The sequence below is a fragment of the Gavialis gangeticus genome, unplaced genomic scaffold, assembly GCF_001723915.1.
Source record: "Gavialis gangeticus isolate Ggan-Ray unplaced genomic scaffold, GavGan_comp1, whole genome shotgun sequence".
Classification (NCBI taxonomy): Eukaryota; Metazoa; Chordata; order Crocodylia; family Gavialidae; genus Gavialis; species Gavialis gangeticus.
This window is the reverse complement of record NW_017729004.1, coordinates 3,106,295-3,117,414: the sequence shown is the minus strand read 5'-3', so window position 1 is coordinate 3,117,414 and position 11,120 is coordinate 3,106,295.

Genomic DNA, 11,120 nt, shown 5'->3' with positions numbered 1-11,120 from the left:
CTTGGGAGACCCTATGGGCGCCTATACATGTGCATCGTGCCTGCTCCGACGTGCTGTAAGCGTGTTGGAGCAGACTCGATTGATCACATCTGCTGGAGCGTGGTAATTAACACTCCAGCGTCATGTGTATCAGCATCCCTGCACTGAAATATGGCAGCAGGGCACTTTAACTGAAGCTTGTTGAATGACCCCCAGTGCCATTTTTCAGCACAGGGACACTGATACATGTGATGCTTCAGGCACTTTAATTAGAGTGGCTCAGAGAGCCGCTTTAATTAAAGTGCCCCACCTCCCACCGTGCCTCCTGGAGCATGTGTATAAACACCCGATGTTCCTGGGAAAAGAAGTGCTCTACTTAGGATGTGGCCTAGTCAATATAATCATGTAGTGAGACTAAGAGTGACCTTTGGTTGGTCTTGATTTGGCAACTGAATGACCTTGGAAAAGTCACTTCAGCTGCTCACACCTCAGCTTCCCTATCTTTATACTGGGGAACATATGCCTCACCTCATTTCAGAAAAAGGCTGGCTCAGTAGTCAGGGACATTTCCCAGAAGAGGGATGAACAAAACCTCCAAAGACTTTCTCATGTGACTTCAGGTCTAGTCATTTCATCTTTCTGCCTTACAGCTCCTGACACACCCTTTCCCTCCCTCACGGGGGTGTTGGGTTAGGATTAGGGTTAGGGTTACACACAGAATAGCCTCTGATGAAGTAGCTTGTTGCCAATGAAAGCTCATGACTCTCTGAAGCAGTTAGTCCCTAAAGTGCCACCCTGCCCTGCTTTCCATCAAAGAAAATGCAGAGCTCATTCGTATGCTGATAATGAAAACATGAGGTCAACAGGCAGAGAGTTTGATGAAAAGTGCTGTGTCTGCTCATGGTTTTGCAAAAATCTTGAACTCTTGGTTTGGAAATGATACCTTTTATTGCTTTAATAAAAGGTATCATTTCTGAACCAAGAGTTCTACATTTTTGCATTTCTTTTTGTCTCAGACCAACACGGCTACTAAATACATCCCTGCTCATGCTTTTAGCACTTGAAGAGTGATAATATTTGGCTTCTATTTTGAGTTCTCCTTTAAATGGCATTTCCATGATCTGTATGCAGTGACCACTGGGCTTTACAGCACAGGGGTTTTCCACACTGGGAGGGTTTTCTTTTATCAGCAAGGAACAGAACAACTCCAGGCTCCAACATGAGCTTGTCCAGATCCTTCTCATCGAACAAACACATCATTACAGAAACCAGGCATGGTGTTAAGTAAGGGTCTACCCTGGAGGCCAAAAGCAAAACTCCCAGTGACTTCAATGAAGACGGGACTGCTGAAGTGAGGTTCAGCTCACAAAAGCTGGCGCTATATTTATATATACATGCACACACACATTTGTACACACACACATAATACATATACACATAGTTGTGTGGGGGGGGGGGGGTTGAGGGCTGTGCGAAACAGCACTGTTTCATTTCAACTTCCAGTTCATCGTTTCAAAGGGAGAGTGTTTCGTTTCGCTGTTTCAAAGCGCTGATCCATTTTGTTTCGTCAAAACTGTTTCGCTGTTTCGCCGCATTTCGACGTTTTGCCCCTGGGCTATAATGGAGAATCGTAAAAATGCCTATAACCTTGTCATTTCTTGCCTGATTTGGATGAAGATCACAGGGATGGTGGCCCCCTCTGAGGCCATGGAGCCTGCCAAGTTTCAAGGACAGAGGTGCAGGGGGTTTGTGAAACTGCACTTCAAACTGTTCAAAGCAACACTCGTATCACTTGCTGACAGTGGCAGCCTGGTGTCCTCCTGTACGCAGACCCAGGGGCTTGCTCCCCCCAGGAGGAGTCTGGGACAGCCCCACAGCCCTCCCGGGAGGCGTGGGCCTCCGGATCCGCGTGCGGGATGACAGCAGGATGCCACTGCCAGTTGGGGCCAGTGCCAGCTCTGGGTTTGGTGTCTTATTGCAGTGGTGCACAAGCTTTTTGGCTTGCAGGCTGGGATGAGTGGTACCAGGTCCATCCGTGAGCTGGATCTGGTCTGTGGGCCCGATCCATTTAATGCCACCATTCCCTCACTGCCAAATGTCCTGGATTATGTGGCTCTGCACGCCAGATTTAGCCTGTAGGCTGGGGATTGACCACCCCGATTTCGTGTGTAGGATCACCTCTCTCTCCCCATAGTGTCTGACCCCAATCTGAAGAGGAGCCAGGTACCTGCTAGCAGACAGTGGAGTAATTCCTTTCCTTCAAGCAAGTGCTTTTGGTACTTGAAGGTGTGGGAGTCGGTCCCCACAGGTGAGTCTGGTTTCTCAGTATACAAGGCCCCAGTTTATTCTGCCCGACCTGAGAGAGACAACTCTCCACAAGGCCTTCTGGTGGCTCCTCGCATCGAAGGCTGAACTATATTGGCTGGGATGTGCGCAGGGAGCTTGCTCTGCCGCTGTCACTACTCAGCACGTTCTTTTCGTTAAACAAAAGACATCCGCTTTTGGCACTGCATTCACTTGGATACATGCAACAGCATTATCCCTGACTCTTAATTTCCTCAGGATGGATGACTTTGTGGTTAAGGCACTGGACTGGGAAATGTGGGCCCGGTTCCAGGCTGTAATAGAGACCTCTTGGGCAAGTTGCTTAATCTACCCGTGTTCCAGTTCCCCATCTACGAACTGCGTCTCGTATTTCATTACCTCACAGGAATGCAAGGAAGATAAATCTAGAAATACTTGGGAGCTATTCCAACTCTACAGACATGAAAGACTTGCAAAGGTGCCTGGAGAGAGGAGAAAGCCGAATACGATGCAGATATCAGTGGTGTTCAGTTCTGTTTCTTCCCTGTGTAGACGGATCAGGTGCATCGCCATTGTCTTTCTGCATTTCATGTCTCTGTTTCATTCCAGATCTTGCCACCTCCTCCCAAGTGCCCACCTCCAGCATCCCAGATCCCCTGTCCTCACACCCCTCATTTCATTTTCTGAGAAGAGAGGAAGATGTAATCATCCTCCCTTGTGAAGTTTGTGCCAACCAGGCCTAATTAAGTTTGTGTTTTAAAAGGAAAGCTAGAGATTAACTTAACCAGCTGAGATAAAATAACACACCTGAAATTTCCAGTCTCATCCCAATCTATATTTAGTCACTTAAAAAAAGGCAACCACACAGGCATCAGCAAAGACCAAAGCACTGGTGCATCATGAGAAAAATGATCAGAGGGAACTTCTGACCAGGTACAATTAGAAAACCAAATTGCTTGAGAAAATCAAATTGTGTGAGATTCCCAGACCAAAGACCTTCTGTTAAGCCAGGAAGCTTATGAATGTCCTGATCTTGGGAAGTTTTGTTGCTTTCTGGAAACTAGCATAAATGATAATGTAGCCTGGAGATGAGAAGTCTGGGAGGGAAGTATGTGATGTGCCAGAAGCTGCTGCTGTTGCTGTCGTGAGCTGAGTCGGGGGAGGCTCGTGAGGATCTTGCAAAGCAGAAAAGTTCGGCGGTGGATTTATGTTACAGTAGTACCTAAGGGTCCCAACCAAGGTTAGGGTTTCATTATGCCATGAATTCTATATAGATGAAGTATGGGACAGTCTCTGCCTCAAAGGGCATCCCATTATCCCCATTTTTCAGATGAAAGCCAAGGAAGAGAGACATCAAATGACTTGCCTTAGGTCACCAAAGAAACCCATTGTAGAGCCATTAATTGCTCCTAGACATCCTGGGTCCAATCTATCCCCTTACGAACTGTTCTTCCTCTAGCAGCAAACACTGTAGGTAAGTGCAATGCATTTTGCATTTGGAAATCCAGTTGGCATACCCTCATGGATTCGAAGGGCTTGTCTATACCATGTTAACAGTGGGCCTCCAGGCACATGCCCCATCCACCCATGTCTCCTAACATGCCACAGAGCCAGATGTTAGCCCATGAAGCTGCTCTAGATTTGTCCCCAGGACTTATTCTCAGCCCTGCTGGAGACCGAGGGCTCAAGAGAAGGTGCAGAAGACACATCTGGAGCAGCCTCGTGGACAAGCATCTGGATCTGGAATGAGTTAGCAGACGAGGGTTGTTGAGGTGTGGGTGAGATGGGTTGAATTTTATCCCTTCTGAGACCTATTGCAGATGCAATCCACTGGTTGGCACGTGCCCTTGAGTGTGAGGGTGTATATGACATATACCATGTAACAGGCTGCTGCCCCCATAGGGATATCATTCATTCTTTACAGTATCTTGTGGCGGTGAGTTCCACAGCTCAATAACAGGAGGTTTCTGGGTTCTTGGGTCAGTTGTAAATGTGTTGCCATTCAATGTCATGAAATGTCTCTTTGGTAGGATGGGGGCCGGAAGGGGCATGAATGGTCCCTAGACCATCCCTCATAGATGGTTGTCTAAATCAGGGGTTGGCTTCCTATGGTCCGTGGACCAGATCCAGCCCATAGACATGGATCTTGGCCAAAGCCAGGTGAAGAGAAGGGAGAGAGTAGCGTTTTGGTGACGTTCAGCAGCAGGGAGCTTTGTCCGTGCCATGCCACAGCTCATCCACCTCAGACCCAAGCTGGGTCATTCTGGCTCGCCGCTGGGGAAACGTAGCCAACCACGGGGCTCAATTGCTCTTTAAAACATCTAAGGATGGTGTGACAGGGTCAGCTCGGGTCCATATTACAAAGAAGGAGGGGAGAAAGGCCCCTTAAGAATGACAACCAAGCCTGGAAAGCCCCCCTTTACATGGGATATAAGAGAAGGGCACTAGCAGCAAAGGGCAGAAGTGCTCCAGGAGTGAAGAGAAGTAGACCTCCTGTAGGAGAAGGCTGGACCCAGGATGCAGACACTGGGAGTAGGCTTAGGGGAAGGCCAGAAGAGAAGGAAAGTGGACTGAGATCAAGCAGCGTGGAAAGAAGGCCTGGAGTAACGACAGCTTATCAGACAGACCAAAAAATGGTCCTAAGAGATGGCTGGGGCTGGGGAGAACCCAGCTAGGACTGAGTGAGGGTGACAGAGTGGAACAGGTTGTGAGAGGCTTGATAGCACACCCAAGGGACATTGTAAGTGGTGGTATGAGTGTTTAGAAACCAGAGCAGGCTGCACACAAGGAGAGCCAGAAGAGGACTGACCCTGACTGATGCTGAACCCTTGCAAGCGAGGCCAGAGGATTGACCCTGAGATGCTGCACCCTTGCAAGCAAGGCCGAAGGCTTGTCCTTGAGAGATGCTGCACCCTTGCAAGCAAGGCTGGAGGATTGACTCTGAGAGATGCTGCACCCATGCAAGTAACACCCTTATTCTCAGAGACCCATTCACTGGATGGACATCCAGGTGTGGCAGCTGAACAGGCAGGGATGCTGAGAGACCTGCTTTGCGTGGGGACCATAAGGATCGTACCTCATCAAAATTGGTGCATGATCACAGATGGGCCTCCCTAGATAGCCTGTTCCACTGCCTCACTCCCATTGTGATTAGAAAGGCTATCCTAGTGTCCAAATGCAAACTCCTTTGCTGTAAATTAACCCCAGTGAACATGGAGAGCAACAGCCCAGCCTTCCTTCTCTTACGAGCCATCTTCCAGGACACAATGGCTATTATGATGTCTCCTCTCGCTCTCCTGCTTTCCAGACTAAACACACAGTTTTGAACTTTACATTTAGGGCTCTATACAAAGTCCCTCTTGTGACTTATGCTCTTCTCCTCTTGATCCTTTCCTATTGACCATGTCTTATTCTCCCCTTTGCTGTCCCTAGAACCAAACACTGATGCCATCTCTCCTCTCCGTAATGCCAGAAGCCAAAGGCACAGCAGACCCTATTGAATATATCGTATAAGTAATAATTGCTTGAGAAAATCCTTCAGATCACACATCTTTCCCCCTTGCTGATTGCTAAAGCAGGCGTGATGCTGGGAGGTGACAAGTGTGTTTTTTTCCTGAATGCTTCGCCATTGAAGGGCACCAAAAAGGACAGGCTCCCTGTGTGACTGATGGGGGAGAAATCTGAAGAAAAATAAGGGAGCAGATGTCACAAACTCTGTGGCACCTGCAACCAGGTGTCTTCTAAGACACCGGGCATGACTTGCCTTTTGCCACGTTGAAGGAAAACAGCCTGTGGCAGTTTCTAATCATGAAGCAACTGAGGTTGCATCCAGGTTTCTGGTTGACATCTTCAGCTACAATCATTATGCCCCATTTCTTTCCCAGCCAAGGAAATGTACTTACCTGGGTATTTTGGACAGGCAGCAGTGGCACCTGGTGGCCAGTTATGCCTTGCTTTTAAGAACTGTACCGATTTACCATATTTACTCAAGTACAAGATGAGATTTTTTCCACCCAATTGACATGAGAGAAAGAGCCTCTCATCTTATAATCACGTACAACAAAATCTCACTAAATACATTGTCTACCATTAAAGTGCTCCTGACCTTTACCTAACACACGAGGGATACAGTCCCACTAAGGGGAACGCCTTGCTGGACTTGCTGCTGGCTATGGGGGATGACCTGGTAGGGGATCTGCAGGTACAAGGCAACCTAGGGGATAGTGACCAACAATTGATTGAATTCACTATCCGGCAAAGGGTGGGGAAAGTAACCAGCAGGGCAGAAGTGCTAGACTTCAGAAAGGCTGACTTCAGGGTGCTTAGGAGATTAGTTAGTGGGGCATTAAAGCTCAAGAGCATTGACAAAGTGAGGGTCCATGAAGGGTGGTCGTTCCTCAGGGAAGTGATCTTTCAGGCACAAAAGGACGCAATCCCAGTGCATAGAAATAGGGGCAAAGGGGCCAAGAAGCCCTCTTGGCTAAACAGGGAAATCCAGAAAAGCCTAAGGGCAAAAAAGGGGCACACAGGCTATGGAAGCAGGAGGTACCTACCAAGGAGGAGTACACCTCCTTGGCTTGCACTTGCAGGGAATCAGTCAGGAAGGTGAAACAGCGTTAAAACTTAGGCTAGCGATAAAAATTAAGGACAAAAAGTCCTTATATATGAAGCAAACAGAAGGTCCAGGGAAGCATAGGACTCCTACAGGGTAGACAAGGGCAGTTGGTGATAGATAGGAGGGACATCTTCAATGAGTTTTTTGCCTCTGTATTCTTGAACTAGGAACTAGACAAATCTCCCAAATCCATCACTGACAGAAGCAGGAGGAACAGCAGCCCACCTACTGTCATCACCAACCTAGTAAAAAGACACATGGAGCAGCTGGATGTGTTTAAGTCAGCGGGACCGGATGAGCTCCATCCACGGGTGCTGAAAGAATTGGCCAGTGTCATAGCAAAGCCATTGGCATGGCTGGTTGAGCACTCATGGTGCTCAGGTGAGGTCTGGAAAAGGACCAGTGTGGTCCCTATTTTCAAAAAGGGGAGGAAGGAGGATCTGGGTAACAGTTAGTCTCACCTTTATTCTTGGGAAAACCCTCGAAAACATTATCAAGGATCACATTTGTAGGAGTCCAGCGGGTAATGTAATGCTGAAAGGCAACCAGCATGGGTTCATAGCAGGTCAATCCTGCCTGACTAACCTTGTTTCCTTCTATGACCAGGTCACTAAATGCTTAAATGCAGGAGTTGAGGTAGATGTCATCTACTTGGACTTTAGGAAGGCCTTCGACCCGGTATCCCATCCTATTCTCATAAAAAAAATTGAACGGCTGTGCCATAGACAACTACACAGTCATGTGGGTGGCAAATTGGCTTAAGGGTCATATCCAGAGAGTGGTGGTGGACGGGTCAGTATCAACCTGGAAAGATGTGGGCAGTGGGGTCCCCCAAGGCTCGGTCCTTGGGCCAGTGCTATTCAACATCTTCATCAGTGACCTGGATGAGGGTGTGGAAAGCACTCTGTCCAGATTTGTAGATGACAGCAAACTATGGAGTGAAGCAAACCCATTGATGGGAAGAAATCAAATCCAGGCAAACCTGGATAGGTTGGGGAAGTGGGCAAAAAATAATAGGATACAGTTCAACAAGGACAAGTGCACAGTGCTGCACCTAGGGAGAGGGGATCACCAGCACACCTATAGGCTGGGGAATGACCTTCTCAGCAGCACAGTGATGAAAAGAGATCTCAGAGTCATTGTTGACCCGAAGATGAATATGAGTCATCAATATGATGAAGTAATTAGCAGAGCAAACCACACTTTGTCATGCATTAAGTGCATGATGAACAGGTCCAGAGATGTGATGCTTCCCCTCTATGTGACACTGGTCAGGCCACAGCTAGAGTACTGCATCCAGTTCTGGGCACCACAAATCAAGAAGGATGTGAACAACCTTGAGAGGCTCCAGAAGAGGGCCACGCATATGTTTAGAGGCCTGCAAGGAAGGCCTTATGAGGAAAGGCTGAGGGACCTGAAGCTTTTCAGCCTTTGCAAGAGAAGGCTATGGGGGGATCTTGTGGCAGTATACAAATTCATCGGCGGGGACAGGAGGTGGGGCAGAAGGGAATAGGAGATGCTCTGTTTGACAAAACACCCCTTGGAATAACCAGAAACAATGGCCACAAGCTGATGGAGAGCAGATTTAGGTTGGACATCAGAAAGAACTTCTTCACAGTTAAGATCACCAAAATTTGGAATGGGCTTTCAAGGGAGGTGGTGCTCTCTCCCACCTTGGGGGTCTTCAAGAAGAGACTGGACAAGCACCTAGCTGGGGTCACATGACCCCAGCACTTTTTCCTGCCACTGGCAGGGTGTCAGACTTGATGATCAGTTGAGGTCCCTTCCAACCCAAACATCTATGAATCTATGCCACCAAAAGCAGCATACGCTCAGCAATGGAAACTAACTATGAAGTTGATTAAAATGCAGCCAACACTGAGCATGACTATGAAGGATATAGCCCACATTGGGCAAACATGCTGATGGGAACCTACCACAAGGATATAAATTAGTGTCACCATCTGTATAGGTAGTGCCAATTAAGTGCAGCCTTCCTCACTGCCAACTCTTTTTCAACTCATGGTGAGCCACGACATTCCATACAGTCCACCCAGAATCCCTCAGGCAGGCCCTCTCTCAGCCTGGCACATATGATTAGTGTGGCCCTTCCCTCAATGAGGTAAAGCTGGACCAGATTGCCCTGTGCCTTATCTGCACATATGTGTTTTTGGAACATCCCTGGACTTCTGTCAAGAACACCCGGTTCCAGTTATGGGGGGATGGGGCGGGGGGCCATCCCTCCATAATAATTAGCACATTGCTCTTTTGTTGGGGGTATCTGCAGTACTCACACATACTGAGCAGTGCTGAGCTGTGGGGTCATCGTGGCTTGAAATGTTGGTTCTGGTGGGGCCCAGCGCAATGAACTAGGGGGTAAATCATGAGCCTTTGGCTTTGGACTAATATCATTCGTCCCTTTTTGGTATGTTAATCGAGTCTGCTGAAGCATTGTAATTACTATGGTCCAGCAGACTCCAGCATCACAATTTTCAGCATCCTGGGGGGCATGTGCCCCCCCGGCAGCCATCCCCACCACCGATGCTGCTGGTGGCTTCTACGGGTGCTCGCCAGCCCTGTCCCTGCCACCAATGTTGGCTTCTGTGGGTCCCCTCCCGACTCAGGAGGCAACAGTCACCCATGGTTGTGAGTATATTTTTCCTAATATCCAACCTCTACTTCCCTTGCTGCAACTTGAACCCATTGCTCCTTCTGTTATCTGCCCCCACTGAGAACAGCCCAGCTCCATCCTCTTTGCAACCCCCCTGCAGGGAGTTGAAGGCTGCTATCAAATCCCCCCTCAAGTGAATGAACAAACAAACAAAAAAACCAGATCCAAAGCATCTCTCCCAGAGCTGCTCCAGGCTCTGGTGAATAAAACTGGATTCCAATCAGGCAGATAACTGTGCATGAATAAAGAAAGGATCTGACTGAAGAAGAGGAGGACCTCCTGGAGGCAGGAGATGGGGCACGAATGGACTACAATCCACTCCCGCCCCTCATCCCCTCGGTAGGGTGCTGATTGCATGCTGGGTTTGATTTCAGCCTTCCTGCATACCTCTCTGATAGCTGCCCCTCCCCCACAAATAAATGTGGCAGGATTATTTCTGAGCTAAAGAGTCTTTGCATTCAATAAGAAAGAAAACAAAGACGCTCTGATAAGCAAGTCACTGGAGCCTAAAAGCACTGAGATAGTCATGCTAAAACCTGAGGATAATATAATCCTGATCAGCTGTACGGCAATCTGTTCCTATTGTGATAGGGTTCAGGAGGACCCTGAACCAAGGGTTAGCTAAAGCCCTGGGATGACAGCCTGGGAAGACAAAATCTTTCTCTGACTGTGTGTGCTAAAAGAGGAAGTCTCAACCATGGAGGCCTGTTCTCACCTTGGACTTTCTGTTACAGCAGTGACTGAAGTACTGCTGTTTTTGCAATACCCAAAGGGACCCACTGCTGGAACCACCCAACCATTTCACAAAGGTAGATAGGCCCTATGGTCCTGGGCTGGATTTGAACTCCTAACCCAGAAGGGGAAGACTCAGTCTCCCAAGCCAGGGGGCTGCTTGAAAAAGCCATGTATTTAAAATGCATCTTTGCCAATCATAACCCATCAACCAGAACCACCCCTCCATGCCTATCATAAATGGTTGGGCAGAAGGCAGCAGGGAGGGACAGTGTAGGGCTGCCAAGCCCACATCTAGACCAGCCTTTTTCTGTCTGGAGAATGTTGTCAGAACCCCAGGTCTACATGTGAACTGTCTCTTCTTTTGCACACTGGCTTTTGTGGAAAAGTGGAAGGGTACACTAGTTTTGCCCTATTCTTTTTTCATAGATTTCATAGACATCAGGACTGGAAGGGACCTTGGAGAATCATCAAGTCCAGCCTGCTGCCCCAGGGGCAGGAAGTCAGCTGGGGTCACAGGATCCCGGCAAGATAGACATCCAAATTTCTCTTGAAGGCATTCAAAGTAGGTGCTTGAACCACCTCCGATGGCAGGCTGTTCCAGATCTTGGGGGCTCGGACAGTGAAGAAGTTCTTTCTTATATCCAGCCTGAATTGGTCTTGCAGGAGTTTGTGACCGTTCAACTTCATCATCCCTTGTGGGGCTCTGGTAAACAAACATTTCCCCAGATAATGGTCATCACCCCTTATAAACTTGTAGGTGGCCATCAGATCACCCCTGAGCCTGTGCTTTTCCAGGCTAAAGAGCCCCACGGCTCT